General features: G+C 47.2%; 1 protein-coding gene across 3 annotated transcripts in view; it reads left to right on the forward strand.

Annotated features, from left to right (window-relative positions):
• zfh1 (Zn finger homeodomain 1) overlaps nt 1-19695 on the forward strand; it is a 211946-nt gene that overhangs the window by 164480 nt on the left and 27771 nt on the right. Inside the window, exon 1 of one of the 3 annotated variants that reach the window (XM_075692291.1) lies at nt 5950-6300. The exons of the other annotated variants lie outside the window; for them this stretch is intronic. The gene's annotated coding sequence lies outside the window, so the exon portion shown is untranslated. Of the gene's footprint in view, nt 1-5949; nt 6301-19695 lie in introns of those variants that run through there. 3 annotated transcript variants of the gene reach the window in all.

The following is a 19695-nucleotide window of genomic DNA, read 5'->3' on the forward strand; positions in this document are numbered from 1 at the left end:
CGACGGCCGTCACCTGCGCCGCACCGCGGCGCGTGTAGGCACGCTGAGCTGCACGGGAACTCTGGCGTAGTCGTCACGCCGCGGTCTCGTTCGTGCATATGCGCGGAAATGTTTCCGCGGGAAGTCCGTTTCCGAAAGCGTGGTCCGTGTTGAGCGATTGTCTTCTTTCGCAGAGAGATCGACTCTGCGATGACTGTCTGCGGTGAGTGCTCACTCGTCTCTCCTTGTTTATGCGTTTATATATATATATTTTGCTCTCTTTTAATTCACTATCATACTGATTGACTGATGGGGATTGCCGTCCCGAACCACGACGCACGGCTTGTGAGAGAGGCAGTATAACGAGGATTATGCTCTTTTCTTTTTTCGTTCGGTGCTATAGGACAAGTTCTCATTAAGGAATCAAAGGACAAGGGTTGGGGAAGTTATTGTTTACCATGTGCGGTAGAGCGATCGTGCAGATTTCAAAGACTTCACCACTGCCCATGACTCGTTCCCACGGGCAAACAGTCCATCGTGGGACACCTCGGCACTCTCTAGCCTTCCTGGTGATCTCTTATCGTTCCTCTGCAAGGAGTGCTCTGGAACCAATAGCAGCTGCTGTTCTGTCTCCTTAACCGCAGTTGCCGTGCGTGTATACCTTGTTTGCATCTCGTCTGCTCTCTATCTTTGCGCCCGGTTCCGACGTCTTATGTCGAAGCTGGCGTATATATCGGTTGTTTGTGTGGCTCGAAGACTTGTTTACCGATAACGAGAAGGGCATGTGGAACCCGAACCTGCGCGGGGGTCAAAGTAGACTGTATGGCCGCTGCCTGAAACCAGTGCACGTGTACTCCGACAAGTGAGCTTCGTTGTTCTAACCGCGATCACTATCTTCTCATCTTAAGCGTCCCTGTGGCACTTATAGCGCGAGCCCTTGGATCGTAGGGGGCTGGGCAGAGAGGGGAGGGGGCGATTGCGTTGTTAAGTCCCCTCGCCTGCTGTATGTACATGCCTCGCGTTCTTCACGCATCCCGTGCGCTTGACGCGCGACTGCTATCTCGCTATGCGAGTGCATGCATGCAGCATGCAGCGAAATCAGATAGACGGCGTAATAAACTGCTTCTGCATCCCCTCCCCGCCACTTTTCCCCTGGAGTCAGCTTCTTCTCATTGTCGCGGTTTAGCGGCACAGATCGCGCTCTGGCGCCTTGCCGATAGCCATCGTAGTACGGACCCGCCGCTGGTCAGCGAGCTGATGACTGATACCCGCGATGGTATACACGACCCCGCACGGCATTTCTGAATCCGGGAGATGAGGCCCGCGTGGGAGGGTTCCATATTTATAACCAATCGCCGCCGTATATGGCACAAATGTGGAGGTCGGGGGAGTACCCGGTTGCCATGCGGCGCTACCCCTACAGGTCTCGGACCGCTCGGCTTTTTCGGCGTTGCAATTGCCCGCGGACAGAACGACAAACGGACGAGAACGCTTGTTGCTGCCTTGCCTTGACTAATTCGCTGATAGCCGTCCTGGATACGGGAATGGGGGAGGTATATACGGAGGGTCGGCTGTAGACTTCCAGCTTTCTCTGCTATACTGACGCCGTCGTCGCTGCAAGGGGCAAACCCGGGGCCTGAACTCAAGTCAAGATGGGCTTGCCATTTCGCTGGGGTTCGAAGTCTCTCCTCCCTCCCTCTGTCTCCCTCCACCCTCTGTCTCTCTTCTTTTTTTCTCGCACTCTTGTCTTTTGGCGGGATAGGCAGTACATGGGCTGGGCAGGGGGCATTCCGACGGTGACTCATGGACGGGGTTGCGGTCCGGGAAGCGGGCAAAGAGAGGCGAGGGGTTGAAGCGAATGTGCTTTCCTTTTGCTTATCGTCGCCGCCTGCGGTGGCTGGCCGGACGGACGGATGCGATGCGCGCTGTCTGCTCCCGCGCGCGCTTGTCTCTGTGATCGTCGAAGAGGAAGAGAGAGAGAGAGTGCGGCGCGAGGGAGTAAAGAAACAAAGGAAATTGGAGACATCGGTTGAGCTCTGTGCCTTCTCTTGCGTTCGCGCGGTTTTCCCCATCTCCGCTGCCCCAGCCCCATCGCTTCTCACAATTCTCTGTTCGTGAACGCTGTGCTTGCTTTATGTGTTGTTATTGTTACTTTCACCACAGTCGTGTTTGTTTACCTCATACTTCGCTTGCTTGTTTCTTTTGTTATTTCTTGCGGTCGTTGATACGTTTTCTGCTTCCACAGTGTCCTCGCATCAGATATATATGTCCCACCTCGCTTTTTTTTAACCTCGTCAACGTTTGTAAGCTTTCAGCATACTTTACATAGTCATGATTAAGCGCGAGAAAAGCTCTTCCTGTGACTCTTTTTAACTATCAGCTTACTTTTTAACTATCGACTATCACCTCAGAGCATTTAGCGCAGCGCCGATCTGTTGCTGAGTGCGAGCTTAATGTTTCGATATAGGTGCATAACCAAAGGATAACCTGGGTCTAAGTGCTGCTGTCGTTTATTGTATCTACTTTATTGTGAGCAGTTGCGGCGATGCGACATCGTGATGATGATATATTTTTATGAACTCTTCTTTTTTTCGAATGGTCACCTGCGGCGCTTCTGTACTTCCTTGTATACTGCCAATCCTTGCCATAATTTGAACAATTAGGTACACCTATAGATATCGTCAATTAGAAGGGTTCCTCATGTTTGCCGCACTTCTAATACGCTCATTAGGAAGGTACCCACGACCAGATAACTTCAGAAGTTGAGCTCAATTTCAATAGATCGTATAGCCCTCAGCTTAGAATGGCCTATGGTTGCGGAATGCAATTTCTCATACTCTTAATTTCATACTTGCGGAAAGTGTCTCTTTAATACTATATTTATAATTTACCAATTTTAATTTTATTACTGTTTAGTTAACAACAATATCACTCTCTTACCATAAGCATCATGACGCGGTATGCTTATCAGAGCTAAGAAGTGAATAAAAAAATACGAGTGTTGAAAGAGCGCACCCCCCTCCCCGTCAGCTCGCGCGTGAAAGAGCGCGAGTCAAGGTGGCTCGACGAGCGCAGCGCGAGCGCTACCATAGCGCCATCTCTTAGCAGCGACGGTCACTACGGGAGCACCTCTCCCGTCAGCTCCGCCTGAGTGGCAGGAGCCATTGCGCCCTATGGGGCCGCGAGCGAGAACTTTTCAAATGACATTCAAGAACAAGAACGTTCGAGCTGTAATCCTGCATTTTTATTTTAATTATTACTCGATGCCCGAGGTATTTGCATGGCATGACATTGCATGGCATGACAGACGTCGCCAGTCCTACGGAAAGGCATTATGCAAAACTTCAGCAGCTGAGTGTACCTGTGCCGGATATATGTTATTTTCCTGTTTTTCTTATGTAGTCGAAAGAGGTTAGGTTAACTGCGTTAACCTAAATGTTCGCAGAAACCTACGTGTATTCTCTTTGCCCGCAAACCGTGCAGTTCCGTAAAAAATCAGTGGCAAGACGACGTCAGCATATGTGGACGTATTGCCTGTTATGTGGTGCTTAATATTTTTGTATGATGCTCGGCTCTATTGGATAATCTTCAAGCGTTTAACAAATTTAGGCGACTGGCTTATGGTCCGAACTTTCTGCTTTATATTGCTTGAATGCCGTTTTGTTAGACTTTCACTGCAATGCAATGTAACGTGCGCTTTAAAGATCAGATGAGTGATGTGACGACTCAAGAAACAAAGGAAAACTGCAAGTCCTGTTGTATTTGCAGCATTGATCCTCTCGTCTATTTCGTTAAAAACAAAATGGGGATCCGACCCACATGTTACAATCTAAGAGGAGCAAAACTTACGTAAAGCGGGTAAAGAAAAAATTTTTTTTCAACTAACCACGATGCGTACAATTCGTTTGCTTTAATCCTGTGCAATTTGTCACCTCATGGAGCGTTCATGTTTATCTGCCACAGAGGTCACAACATTATTCTCCTGCAATTTGTATGTTTAACGCCGAAATGCAATCTTCAAATCAGGTGGATGCCCAGTGTAAGACATACACACGCAGCCATGTCGCGAGGACGAAGATGACGTATGATGCTTATTGAGGGAATAATGGTCACGGCGGTGTATGCACAGCAAAGTACGACACGTATCAAGCAGCGTTTAGGGTTTCTGTACCTCTTGTGTCACATTGGCAAATAACCATTCTGTAGAACTCAACAAAAGCTGGCACATTTCCAGTGGCACATATGGAACGGCTAAATCAAAGAAAGCAATGCAAATCAAAGAATCTGTGAAATGTAATTCACCACTCGTTAACAGATCGGCATGCGTTAGATATCTGTTAACTAAAATTATATGTTCATATAGGAATAGTAGTAGGACGTAATCATTCTGGAGGGTTGGCCAAGCACGCGCCCACACCCATTGGCACATACTGAGTGGCTAAATGAAAAGAAACTAAAGAATCTGTTATTTATTGTTCACAATTCCGTTAACAGATCGGCGTGCTTTAGAGATGCCTGTGAGCCGACGTTGAATGTTTTTTTTTTTTATGCTCGAAGATATTTTTTTATAAGCAGAACGAAGGCGTGTATAATTGGTCAGCATACAAGGGTTATATAAGGCATTTCGCGTTTGCTTTCGTATAAGCTTTGCTACAATTATATCAGGCGAGAGAGCAACAGTCAGGCAGCCACGCCAAACGCGAGAATGTAGGCAAAGAAATCTTCATTTAAAATTATTTGCCCATATCAGTTCCCTCCGTTGCCTTCGTCTCACCTTTACCAGCAATTTGTTCGCGACACTCTGATATGGGGAGATGTCACCGGAAATGATATAGCTGACTTATTTAACGAGTAAGTTAGGTAGTAAATAGCAGTAGGTGACGTTTCAACTTCTTTGTCTTGAACAGTCGCTGTTGGAACAATGGTTGCGTTTTACCATTCATAGTGGCGGCCATTCACCTTGACCTTCTCCGTTGCTTTGCCATTTTGCGCTGCCTCTTGTTACATACATTTACTTGTTGCACGTGCCTGTATGTGGTCCTTATCAGATATGGCATTTCGTAACGACCCCTTTCATTTTCCATAATTTGTATTTACTTAATTGACTCGGACGCCACCGCTCCGCTGTAATCAGCCGATCGGTGCAAGCGGGTGTTAAGGAAATACGGCCCCAGCTTTCGCTCCTACGCTGAGCGGCGGCGGCAAGTAAAGAAAGGGAAGCAAAACGAAACGCAAAGCGGGAGAGGAGGCGACGCAGCGGCGAAAAGCTAGCCGCACGCTGTCAAGTGCGCAACCGCCCGCTGAGAGCGGCAACAACTTGCTCTCTTTGCCGCCAGCGAGCGAGGGGTCCCGCGCGCGCTTCTCACGGTGCCCCGCGCCGAAAACTCTTGCCCCCTTTCGGCAGCGGCCCACGGAGTAGTGGAGAGGGAGATCGAAGAGAAAGAGGAAGTAGCGACGGCGCGCGCAAGCTGCACTCTACTGCTCTAGGAAGGAACGAACAGGAGCGTGCACGGGCAGTTCGGTGCAGAAGAAAAGAGAGAAAGAGAGAAAAAAAATGAAGAGCGAAGCTCTCGCACGAGAGCGTCTCTCCTCCCTCCTGCACCGAGCACCCCCGCACGCCTGAGCCTCCGTTACCGTTCTCCCGAAGTACGGTTGCCGTGGCCGAAAAAGATGCGGAGGCGAGAGGCGAGCAGAGAGAGAGCGATAAGGAAGCAAAGCCCCAGTTTCGGGCCCGCGCGCGGTGGGGGCGAGGGGGGATAGGAGCGCCCCGGAGTTTTTGATGGCGCGTCGGTGGGGAAAGGAACGCTGTAGGGGGGTCGGATCGAGACGAGAGAGAGAGAACAGCAAGGGTGGGGGAGCGAGCTCCTCGTGCCCCATTCCTGAGGGCGAGGAGGAAGCGCGCCAGTCAGGTGGCCGCTGCGCCCTGCGAGGGGAGGTACGCCACCGGCGCAGACCGTTTCCACGCGCGGGCCCGCTCCGGTCGGTCGCCGCTCGCTCGGCGGTAGCGCCACCCACCGCTGTTTCTCTCCGCCGCTGCCCCTGCCTGCTCGCTACGCGGGCAGCGTGCGCGCGTCCGCCGCGTGGCTTTGCTCCCGTGTGCGCCGGGTTTTTCGCGGCGTCGTACTTCGTGCGTGTTGTGTGTTGGCGTCGGCGCACGCCGGTGTGGCGAGGCAGGCGCCGCCATGTGCGTGGTCAACTCATACCCGACGGCCAGAGGTGAAGCGGCAGGCTGAACGAAGGCCGTCCCATCTACTTCGCCTGATTAGAAACTCGTCGGACAGGTGGGGATCGGTCGCCGCAGGACCCTCCTCCTCCGTACAGGTGGGTGCGCTGTGTTCGTTCAAACTCCGCCCCGCGCCTCGCTTTTGTTTGGCGCCGACCTGGCTTTGCGAGCCTTGCCGCGCTTTGTTTTCTCGCACGGCGGCGGTGGCGATCGGTGTTGGTTTGGTCCACGGACTGTAGCAGTGGTGATGTCATCGGCTGCTGTTAACAGCTCTCCGGGTTGGCTCACAATTCAGACGCCTCTCACGCTTCGCGCTCCTGGCTTGATGACATTTGACTCGACGGAGGTCGTTGTCGTTGGGAGGGAGGCGGTTGACAGCTTGACAACCGGCGTCTCGGGACAACGGTGCGGAAGGGCAATCACTCGCTGCTCAAGTCCGAATAAAGCTTAATTGATTCCGAGTCCGTTTGACGTTTCTTATGGGGTGGCTTCGTATTCGGTTACTCCCCCGGCAACTACAGCGTTCGCTATTTTCGGACTGCAAGAAGCAGGAGTTATAAGCGACCTGAACTGTAATCTCCTTGGCAGGTGTTACTTCTCAGGTCGTCCTCAGCCCGAAGGCTGGTCAGATATCGCTCGCGAAGACGTTGGTGTTACCTACGCTTCATTATTTGAAATAGTGTGATCTTGCGTTACTATAGTACCACTAGTGCACATGTCGAAATCGTCACCTGCGTTTTGTTTCACAGTCTTGTCATTCCAGTGGTGCATTTACCGGTGAGGACGCTGATTTCGGTGCTTAACTGTTGACATTGCGACCCAATCATGCTTTTTAAACCTGCAACAAGGTCGCGTATTGAAGAGCACGTAGGCCTTAGATATCAAAATTTCTTGTTTCTGAAACGTTTGCTCATGTTGTTGTGTCCTTACGCGCGGCTGTGCGACACGCGGGTGTGACATGATAGCTTACTACGATACGTCGCGTATTACTACGTTTATTACTATAGCCTCAATGGCATTTATAATGAAGGCCCAGTGCTAACTTACGCATTCATAGACATCACTGAGGAACTCATTCAAAGCCGCACCTCGGCACTTACATTTGCGTGTGACCAAGAGTCACTCGAGGATTCGAATAGACATTTCGCAAGCTTTCGGGTCATGCACTTTCTGGTGGTCAGCATTGGTGAAGATGGGCACTGAAGGTGGGACAAAATATTTGAATCATTGAGTCGCCGGAACTTCAGTGCACTTAAGTTGCCTCTAGCCTTAAAAGCGCTCTTAGGAAAACTACATCTTCATTTAACTACAGTTCCACTAACTTTGTGTTTATTCGGTAAAATGTTTAATTCACAATATTCACAGCATAATAAATGTCGGCACTGCGAAGCACAATCCCGCAGAGCAGTGTTTGAAAGGCTTGCTTTTTGTTTGTTTCATATCACGCGAGAACTGTGGATTCGTGAGAACTGCGGTCGACTTCAGCCACCGCTTTATATTCATAGGCTCGAATAATAGCTTTGAGAAAAATCAAATATAACAGTTCTATTGAAGCATCATGCCTTCAAAGATAAGCGGTTACCTGTTCATGACAGTAACCTCCAGTGGCAAGATCTTTGTTTCCCTCTTGTAAACGTACATACCTATCCGTATACGTATCTTTCTACAACATTCCAACTCCCGAAAGGAGGATCAGTCTACGTCACAAGGTTGTCTAATAGCAATGCGTAGGCATGCAGCCATGACGCTTTGTGCGGCAGAATAGACCGATAAACGAGAAGAAAGGGGGTTAACCGAGGGGCCCGATTTTAATAGAATATATTTAGAATAGACAGGTGAATTTTGTGTTGATTACAGCAATCAAGCGTTCTGTTTATTCTCTTAATCGTTCTTTGCCATTCCTGGAGGAACACTGTTTTCATCTGAGCACTTATCTTAACCTAACCCCTTTATTATAGTATATACGTGGCTACAGAACTAAGGAATGATGTTTTCAAATTCAGAAGCAGACATACAAACCAAGCACGAATTGCAAAACAGTCGCATTCCCCTACATTCAGAGTTACTTCGGATTAGCTATATCTAGAACATGTTCCCTATATTCAGAGTGATTGCGTAGTTGGGTATAATTGGTTGTTTAACGACATCCCTCTCATTCAATGAGCGACTGTGCTGAAATGTTGCGAGCGTTTTTTTCTCATATCTAAAGCTTAAAACAAAACATGCATTATTTTTTTTATTAGAGTCAACCGTCAACTCTCGCACTAAATGCCGAATCGAATCAAGGACGGTAACTTCGTAAAACAACTCTTTCTTCGAGTCAATAAAGAGGTTAAGAGAAGTGCTTCTTCGCCTATAGTAGGAGTTTGCTGAAGGGCAGCATTGCCGTAAATAAGACACGCAAGAAAAGGTAGACGGACATATATATTGCACACAGCCCTTGTCGTCGTCTGTGTGTCTAAACATTTTTGTGCGTGTCTTATTTGCGACAATATACATCTCTCAATGAGGTTAAGGCTTGAGTTCTTGAATTAGACGTTAATATATATTTCACTTTATATACTTTTCAAGTTAGGAATTAGTCGAGTACTTAGCATGCTACCAGCATTTCATATGCTTTTTAGAAGGCTGCATTCAGTGCTTACATATTTACATACTGCTCTATAGATATAACTTGAGTACATTCGTTTATTTCATAATCGTAATTTTGTATCTTGTACAAATCTCCCCTGCAAGAAGTGAACTCTGCTTGGTGCTCGATTTGCCGCCCTACGGTTCATAATTGAAGCCGTCCATGGTTCTAAAGATAAAGGTTGTGGTAGAGCCTCCGCGGCTACAAGGATAGGGCTGTCTGCGTATGGCTGTGTGTTCCAGCTGAACAGGTAATGATATAAGATGGGGCTTTATAGTAAAAAGACGTGACGTATACACTTGTCTTGTATCATAACATACCGGAGTTTGTCAGCGGTGTACGCCATTCTTTGTACCATGCGTGAGTTGATGTTTCCGACCGTCCATTAAATCTGCCCATGCATTTTTTTTTTTACTGAATGTCTGCAAGCACTGATTCGGCAAATGCCAATGTAAAGCAAGACCTACTCTGTATGTGTAAGGCTTTTGTGCGACACGGAGCTCCTGGTTGGCTGACTTGTTTATTAGGCTCGCCTATGCGACACACACAGGTCCTCTCTTTCGTTGGTGCTGGATGTTGCTTCAGGCTTGTAATGCTTTGCATTAAGACGTAGTCGTAAAGCGCCTTGTCATTTAATAAACTGCAAACGAGAAACTCCGGCGAGCGTTCATCAGGATGAAGAGGCGAAGAATCGCGTGATTGATACCTTTTTTCATTATTTTTCGGAGAGTTATCCACCAGTTGTCGACTTCCTCGAAGTGACATGCATTACACATGTATCACATACTGCTCACAGGAAGTCTCTGCACTCAGAACTGTTCGCCGCCTCTGTAATTTACCATTTTTCACGTATGATGCCTATGCACGTCAAACGGGTGATCAGGGGCCCTATAACGTAAAACTTTTCCAATATGTTTCTATTCTAATCTCCTTACGTCAAATTTGCGTAACCACCAACGCAAGCGCCGGGCGGTCACCCGCAGGGTTGTCTAAACAGACCAATCAAACGCTCTCCTCGTTCATAGGAGGTCACATTTGTTTGCTTGAAAAACGAATAACGTTGCCTACACTGAGCGGCTTGTCGTATCTAATTGGCTGACAAGAGGCGAGCAGAAGGCTCAAGTGGAGAGGGATTCGATGGGGCCGAGCCACTGCACTGAAAGTCGATAACCGGATGAAGAGGGTGGTGCCGGCGGCTACGATTGGTCGGCTTTCCCTTACTTAGCTTGCGGTGGCTGGTCGAAAATCGCGGCGGCATGCAACGGAAGCTCAAGAATGACGCTAAAACGGACCCTCAGCAAAGAAGAGTTGGCAGAATGAGGGGGTAAACGTGCCGAAAGTGCTCGAAAACGTTACACGGCCAGGCAAGAAGCGTTATTATACGCAAATACACCCATGCTCTCCGACAGGTGCGAGTAGCCAGCGTCTGAGTGATCGGCGGCAGCCATCTTCTATTCCTTTCGGAACGGGGCAGCATGCGGCTATTCCGAAGCAAATTCAGTTTTATTCGGCATATTAATGCATCTTTATCGTGTACACGTCACTTTGACGCGGTGAGTTTTTGCGGTTTTGTGACGTCGCGTGACAGGCAGGTGAAGTGGGTGCAGCCCGAAAACTTTTTACCAATAGCTTAGGGCTAATGGCGAAAAGGGGTCGAATCAGAAACATCTGTTTTTCTTTTTTTTTCGTCAAATCATGCATAATCAGTCTGTACACATAACATCAGATGGGGAGGTATCGCGGTTTTCGTGACGTCGCGTGACAGACAGGTGAAGTGGGGCTGGTCGAAAAAAGATTTTGACCAATCGTGGATGGCCGATAGCAGAATTGGAATAGAAAAGTTTGGAATAGTTTTACGTTATAGCGCCCCAGCCCACATTAAACAATGCGTACGTAGATATATATAGCTTATCCACCAGGGGATCACGAAGTATAGGCCATACTATGTATAGCATCAGTGAGCAATGATCCTACAGCAGCATCTTCTGGCAACTGCGTTCGGAGGCGCGTTGTCGCTGCATGCTACAACAAAAAGACAGTATGTTCTCTTATATTGTTTGTAGCCTTGCATGTCATATGTGCAATCTAACAGCATAACCGTGTCGTCATGGCATTACCAGCTCGCCGTGGTTAGGTTTCCTCCCGTTTGTTAAAATGGTGAACGTAAGAAGACGTATTCACTTAGGAACTGCCGTTTGCGACCTGCCATCACCGTGGCTACCTTTTCGTTGGCACACTGGTGGCTATCGCGAATGGCTTACGCTCAAACGCTCGTAAATCAAGAAGCTCTTTTACGTAACAGAAGTTTTGCGAACACTGCACCCCAAAAGCAATTTCCGAAGGTAATGGTAGTAAGAGGAGAGGAGCTGCGAATGTCTCTACACCTTGACCTTTTCCCTCTTGTATTCTGCGCCTCAGCAGAAGACAGAACACTCCAGGCACGCGCGGAATACATGTTACCTGCACAGCGGACAACTATCAACAACGCCGTTGCGAATGTGTTTTCCCTTGAGTGTGGGCTGATCGCACGCCCCTAGTTCCTGTCTTGGTCTTCTCTCCACTCAGCTGTTTTGAGTCTATTTAGAATGGCCGTCATTGTTCTTTGTCTTTTTAAAGTACGCGTTGCTTCTGCGGTACAATTCATTGCGCAATGTACTTTATTCTGTGGCACTGTGAAACGCGCGTCCAACGGCTGCCCCCCTGCCCGACGCGTGGGCTGAAGCGAAATCGGGAGTATTTTTTGAGGTGGTGCCGCCATCTGGCGGCGCTTTGGTGAACTATTTTTCTGTTCTCTGCGCTTTCGTTCGCGTTCGTATTCTGCGAGACTGAGCTCATCGCGCGGGTACGTGCTGGCTCATGCGTTATTCGAAGGCCCTGTATGAATTTAATAAAAAGAACGAATTTTTCAGGTGTCAGGAGACTAGCGTTAAATTGCAATAAATCATAAATAAGACCACTTTTATGTGGTATCGGTATTTCTGCCGAAAACTTCAGAATCGTGTATGTTTCTTTTATTTATGGGAACAAACATTTAAGAAACAGATGTCACCCTATATCGATGACGGCTGCTCCTTTTCGCATAGTTGTAACAATAGTAATAAAAGTATCAACAAAATCGTTCGCAAGGCATGCATACTTGAGAGACGTGATGATCTGCTACTTCACATAACTTGGACTTTGAGAATATATATATATATATATATATATATATATATATATATATATATATATATATATATATATATATATATGTGTGTGTGTGTGTGTGTGTGTGTGTGTGTGTGTGTGTGTGTGTGTGTGTGTGTGTGTGTGTGTGTGTGTGTGTGTGTGTGTGTGTCTATCAAACACTGTCATTTGCTCTACTACATTATTGTGCGTTGCAAGTTTTCCCACGTATGAACAGGCGGTCCATAAATAGTCTGCTAGCTGGTACTTACATTCACGGAATTATTTATTTTCTCCGATTGATCATATGGTAAAGTTAATGGCGAAAATAACATTATTCGCAAAACATATGTGTACAGCAGTAGAGAATGAATTTCTTTTTCTCATTATTAAATAAGCCATCAACAATTTGTGTCCGCATGACAGAAGCCGTTATCGGGTTATTTCGACGTGTTGAAACCGAATTGAAGAATAAATACTCCGTCATGTAACCGTCTCTATCACAACCCTTTTAACATTCCATCAGTCTTTGAAAACAATTACGGTAACGTTTCCATGTCAGCCATCTCGTTATACTGCAATATTGATCAACAGTTTCAGCAAATGTGAAAGCTCCGTATGGCTATGGCGGCACCTTTTATATATATATATATATATATATATATATATATATATATATATATATATACACACACACGCACACGCACACACACACTCAGTCACTACCTAAAAATTGAGTACAAGCTCCGCCTATGCAACTGCTCTACACTTACCCTTTGCACGGGCCTCCACATTCCAAAACATAGTTCCCGGGAGACGCAGATGCTGTATGAGGCTCAGGTTCACCGTGGCGCCACTAAGGTGAGCTAACGTAATTGGCTGGCGTACGTATACAAATCCTCTTTGAGCCAGGGAACAGCGTATTTACCCCTGGGTTCTTAGATTGGCACCACTCTACTGTGCCTGCGCAGTGTCCTCGTCCGTTGTCGATGACCGTTGCCGTTCGCCATCTCTTGATCGGCTATTTTGATAACTGCTTCGCTTTTCATCAGTAAGTATACCCGGCATGCAGGGCGACGCAGTGTCTATAAACGTTGATGACTACGACGTTCTGTTGCTGAGCACGCGAGGTCGCGGGTTCGATTTCCAGCGGCGGCGCTGGCGATTCGGGCGGAATACAAAAGTGCCCGTGTGCTTAGATTTGGGCGCACGTTAAAGAACCGCAAGTGGTCGAAATTAATCCGGACCTCTTCCACTGCGGCATCCTCTACGTCCAGTGCTACTTTGGGAAGTTAAACGACGTGAATAGATCGGTTAGCCATCAATAAATAGCGTAGGCCGCTGTGGCCGGGAGTCGAATCCTCGACCTTGGGCTATTAAAGCCACCGCGATATGGCTCTCGCCCATTTCCTTCGTCACGAACTGCTCGCTAATCTTTTGCCAATCACAGGTTCCTTGCCTTTGCTCAGCGGTCTTCCCGTCCCTTATGTCTGTCGGCTGAGGCTCTATACACTCGAGTGCTAGCAACTGCCACGCGTTTTAGAACACGCTCGCTCGCGATTCTGCGCGTTCTCACTCGGCGTGCCGCCTGCGTGTAATAGCTGTTATTACGTCTCAGTTTACGACTCGCGCGCGCTGTCGAACAAAGGTGCGCACACGTTTGTGTACCTTAGTTTATACGTGCATCGGGAAAAGAAAAGGGCGCCGTGGAAAGAATAGACGCCTGGAAATTAAAGCCACACGGCTCACGAACATCAAAGGTGGCACGTATGCAAGTTACATAACGCTCACGATGGGCAATGCATATTGTACGAGATTTTTTAGGCTGCTTTCTTTCCTCTCCTGCAAGCGCCTCGCCGCTCATGTCCTTTGTCTTCTGAGAGTATAAGCCGTAACTTCCTTTTATCGCTCTGTGTGTTTTCTTTGTCCCTTTTCCGCCAAGTTAGACGCAAGCCTTCACATAACTAGTTCGAGTCGGTTACGTACGCAGCCAGAATTCTTCGAAAAACTGAAAGAAAAATACTAAGACTGCAGCATCGCTTTGCTTCCTCCTATGGCTGCCAGCAGACCTTCGGCACGATGCAGACTTGCCGGTCAGTTCATTCCTGTGTCCTTGTCGACGTCGACAGATAACAGAGCTGACAGACAAGTTCGTCTTGGTCGAAGCTGACAGGTATAGCCCTTAAAAGTTGCGACAATTATGGCTCGGAGAGGCCCCTTGAGACGCCGTGTTTGGGGTTCTTGCTGCCGGAGAGTAAGAGGGAGAAAAATAAATAAAGGAATCTGCAGGGAAGTTAACCAGGAGAATGCCATCAGTGGTTTTCTACCCTGTGATCAGCGGAGGGAAAAGCCGATTGTAAAATATAAGAGAAGGGATAGTGCGACACTATCACTGCTCAAACATTCCAGCGTTTCATCGATGGGGTCTTGAGAGGCTTGTCGGTTTTCTTCACCCGTGACCAGGCTTGCTGCTAGAAAAGAACAAAGCTGTCTCTTATCATCTACTGGCGTCTAAAAGGGGTGACGTCAGCGTTTCTTTATATTCTTGCCAGCTCGCAACCCAGAACTCTCCATTTCCAGCAAAAGTTCGCGATGATGGTGTTGACGTCTCTGGAATTTTGTCTTCTGTTTATTATTTTGATTGCTCGGAGACGTCTTCCTTGTTTTTTTTTAAAATCTAAACTATAATTTCAAATTGGCTTCTTCGGTAACTACCCTACTGTCAGAATGCGGAAAAGGCAAATAATCACCGATTTGCGAGAATGATTATGATATCTCAAGATTGTGATTTGCCTAGAAAAGCAGCGCTGATGCGCTCAAGTGGCTCACTAGTAAACTGTTCCGCTTGTCTTAAAAACGAGAGACAAATGGATGTACATATGGAGGCCTTGTATTAAATATGGGTGAGGCATTGAACTTAGCCAACATCCCTTGAGTCATTTTACCAGTGCACTTTACTGGTCATTTAGGTCACTAAAATGTCGCTAAATCGAACAAAAAGGTAATCGCTAAGGCTCCCAAAAGGTAAAGTTGTCGTTGAAGTGACCCAGAACTCGCTAAAATTAGGGATTTTCTCGCTAAGTTGCAGGACATGCGTGATGGTATTAACATCAAAACGTAAAAGGGAGGCTCGTTACCACGGAAAGCACAACATATGTGCAGTCATACACATGCGCATGTGGTTTGGGGCCACATGCGCATGTGAACGTGAGCTATTTAAGAGCTCACGCTCGCAAAGCACGACCCTGTCGGCGTTTTTTTTTAAGGCCATCCCCATAACCAGGCGAGAAACCGTATCGCGACGCGAAGGAACAGAGTAGACCCTACCCTATGTGCCTACTGGTGAGTGCCCCCACGACTTTAAATGACATGGCGCGTTTACGTGGTACCGATTACTCCTCCTCGCATGGCAAACGAAATGAAATTACAATACACGGACGTGCATATTTCGTTTACAATGTTTTAAAAAAGGTTTTGCGCTTACCGATGTACTGTTCTTGCTCAAATTTCGCAGAAAGATCGTGTTTTGGAGTGTAGATGTTTCAGTGTAACACGTTCACTGTTAATTTCCAGGTCTTTCTGAAAAGAAAAAGGCAAAGTTGCCTTCGTTTATGCGGATGCATTGCTACTCCCGGGATTGAGCTACCGTAAATTTGTGTCGCCGCCTACCGGCAGCTGCAGAAAGCAGCCCTTCAGGAAGGATTATCGCGTGTTGCCCGCTCTCTGGAACCATAGAATTTCATACAATTATGGTAGGAAACCCTATGTCTAGAGCAGGCAAGAACCGTCGCTAAACAGCTGTTATCTGCAGCTGCCGGCAGGCGGCGATACCAGCTTATGCTAGCGCGGTCGCGAGAGCAGCTTGCAACCCATAAACGAACGCAAATTTGCATTTTTTTTTTCTGAGAAAACTGGCAATTAAATATATGCGAAGTGTAACATTGAACGACGTAGACTCTAAAACGCGATCTTCCTGCGAAATTTCAATAACAGCAGTGCAGCGGTAAGCGCAAAATCATGCATCGAACGTTTTAAACGAAATATGCGCGTCCTTGTATGTGTCCCCCAGAAATTATGGGATAAAGTCAGAGAGCACGAACACATACAAAGTTCTACGCACTAGTCCAGGAAGCAACAGAGGATATAGTGCATTAACACGCACTAACACGAGTAACCATCTTGTAAGTCTTAATTTTCTGAGAGTTTTCACATGTCTGCTAGACATCTATTTTCTCTTTTGCACGGTTTAACCGTCACAATATGTACACAGACAAAGCTAAAATGTAGTGAGCTATAAGCTGTTGCGGCTCGATTTGGCGTTTGGGCCAGGAATCCACCAAGCCCATTGACGAGTACGTCCGGCAATAGCGATTAAGGAAAAGTGTTTATTTTACATTATTTACACTGGCTCCAGGTACGGAAGCCCACTCCATGTAGAGGAGTATATTAAACGGTTGAGTTCACATCAGAACACCTCAGCACCTCTCATTGCACCAAAAATCTTAATACCGTTACTGGGTAACTAGACTAGGGAATCTGATTATTGTATCGCGGCCAAAAACAATCGTCGAATCGGACGCAATATCCCACCCATGATATTGCACCATTCCTCCGAACTCCGCCTCCGATGTTGTACCTTCGCTCCCGCATATTTAGTAACCCGGGAATCAGAGGTCGAAGCCGTTCCCACGGTAGGATTCGAAATTTGCCCTTTTCATCGATTAGTTCAGGTTGTCGGGTTCAGATAGAGTTGTCTTTTGTTGACCCGTCAACAGTCGGCGTCTGCGCTGCGCTGACTTCTGAATAGGCGCTGACGAATGCGTGGGGTTGCCTCGTGGTTCTAATTACTGCCTTTGGCCGTGTTGAGACGCAACAAAGCCCTTTAACTAAGTATTTTTCAAGTATCGTATGTTCCAAAGTGTGTCGTGGAATACCAGAACACTGCAAGTGGGTCCATGAACACATTTCCGCAGTGCACTGAGCCGAGTAGGCATATTCCAGCCTTCAATTTTATTTAAATTGGGGTGTGCAAGAGAGAGAGAAAGAAAACAAGGATAGGAAAGGCAGGGAGGTCAACCAGAACAGCATCCGGTTTGCTACCCTACACTGGGGGTGGGGGAAAGGGGAATAGAAAGAGGAAGAAAGGGAGAGAGTAAGCACTGAGTACGTGTGGGAGGGACACCATACACAGGGACACTATAAACGGTCTCTTAAGCCGGTGCACTTCAAGTACTGCACTAGTGCACGAATCGCTTTTCGAGCCAGTGACGGGTGTGGCCACGGTCCGAGGATCTTTGACTCGGTGAACGGTCTCGAGTCCACTCGGCGTAAAGTTGCCCGCAGAGAGGGGCGTTGGACATGGTAGCGAGGGCAGGTACACAATAGGTGCTCGATGGTCTCCTCGCACCCACAGGAGTCGCACATAACATATTTTGAGACCGAGACGAATACGAATCGAACAGTGTCAGAAACGAATCGATTCGAATATTATTTTTTTTTCGAATAATGAACAGCCCTTTTCATCACTAATAATAAACAGTCTTCACATCCTATAGCGTAAGAAATTGTCTGCCGTCTCTCTCTCTCTCTCTGTCTCTCTCACGATACTGCACATTACGCAACTGGTTTTATTAGAAGTGCAAATTAGGCGGTAGCTGCGAATGCGCAGTTTTTCTTTTCTTTTTTTTGCATACCAAGGATTTCTCGGTGAAGTACACGGCCTATACTCTACTATACGTTGTGCTCACTATGGGCCAGCTGGCCCATAGTGAAGGCTGCCATATTTTTGCTCTATAGTTCCGCGTTTCATTGCGCACAGTGGACTGTGACGTATTCGAAAACTATACGAATACTATTCTGATGTACGAACAGTCACTGTTCTGTTCGAGGGCCGCATTGAATAGGGTGTTGTTCGATACGTTGTTCGAAAGGTTCGAGCATTCGCACGCATGTACATTTAACGATGAGCTCTTCGTGTGGAGTTCCGAGCGCTGCGTGACAAGCACAACTTTGTCAGCGTGGAGATAGTGATATTTCGCTTCACTTACTTGATTCCTATCGTAAGGCGTGTCCTACATTAATAGTATGACTGCTCGTTTGTGTGCGCACTGCATGCGAATCCACCCGCGATATATGCAAACTCAAGGAGGACGTCGCTTCGTTTTTTTATCTCCTCTCTCTTCTGTGAGAAAGGACTCCCTATCTTGCCCAGCGTTTTGTACAAGTAATCGCCAAGATGGGCTTGCATGCAGTTGCCAAGACCGCGTTCGGCAGTGTTTCCTATGCTCGCTGCCTTTTCTTATATGTACGTTGTTGATAATCCGCCTGAAATCTTCAGCAGGGCTTCGCTTTGAGCTATGCTTTGCGGGAGCACAACAGCACTATGGCGCTGCTTATGTCTCATAAAACTGCGAGATAGATCTCACCTGAAATTAAGAGCTTCTCATATCGGCACTGGCGAATTCTCTATGTGCAACCTGAGACAGTGAAGCTGAAATGTCGCACTCGTTTCACAAATAATAGTACTGTAAAATTGAAACTTTCTTTACTGACTATAGTTTTCCTATCAATAGCCGCTTTAATGAGCTAGATTCACTTGTGACGCCTGGATGGAAATTGGCTTTGAAATGATAAATATACTGATACGAATTTGTTATATCTGCCAAGTTATCAGTGTTCATAGTGAACGAGAAGAAAGGGAACCGAGGTGCCCGATTTTCGTTAGGCACAAGCATTTGAAGACAACAGGCAGTGAAGCCAAGGAAAGCGCAGAATAAATTAGCTCCAGTTTTTAATTGTAGTATACAAATAATAAGGAAATGTAAAATGACGCCTATGGTTAAAAGAATATGCCACATCAATCGCCCTCGCCATGAGTGGCGCTGGCTAACACTCCTATTGCCATAGCTAGTGCACAAATATCCAGCCAAGTGAATGGCAGGATAGCAGCTGCCGTAGCTGAATTGGTAGAGTATCGCGCGCACAGCGCGCAATATGTCGGCTCGGCTCTCACCATGGCAAGTTTTGTTTTCGTATACACTTTGATTTCCGTTTTCTTTGTTATTTCCGCATGTGAATTAAAGCCACAGTTAATTTTTCATTGTATGTTGAATCACCTCTTTTGAGGATAGCCTGAACCTAGTTTTCCTTCGAATTGTGCGAGTCGTATGTGGCTCGCTTATCGTCATGTGTTTATTCCTGTCTGAATATTTTCTCCCGGATTTCCGGTATGCTGAAATCGACTGTTCTCAGTGGTACGGACCGTAGGCGTGACGGACAACAGCACGCGTTCACACTGCCATAGTGCATTCCGCTTTCCCTCTCCTTTCTTTCTTTTCATCCCTTAAGCCCCTTCCCCCCGCGTAATGTAGCAAACCGGACGCGAGTCTCCCCTGTCTTTTCTTTCTTCATTTCCTCCTCCGCCTTCGCAGTCACAAGGACGAAAACTGAGACTGTGTTCTTCAGAAATGGGAGAGCGTGGCAGAAATGTGTGCCAGCTACCTTTCGTTGCAGGCAATCTTTCGGGATTTGAACACTTGCTTTTGGTGATACACCAAGTTTAAGGAAATAGGGCCAAGAAGAGTGCGATACAGAAGAAACGTGGGCAGAAGAGGCGTGTACGCATTATCAAAAATATAAGAAAGAGAAAAGAACAAGAAAGAAATGAAACGTGTACCGGCCATGATCTACCATGTGT

The sequence above is a fragment of the Dermacentor variabilis genome, chromosome 5 (assembly GCF_050947875.1).
Source record: "Dermacentor variabilis isolate Ectoservices chromosome 5, ASM5094787v1, whole genome shotgun sequence".
Lineage (NCBI taxonomy): Eukaryota > Metazoa > Arthropoda > Arachnida > Ixodida > Ixodidae > Dermacentor > Dermacentor variabilis.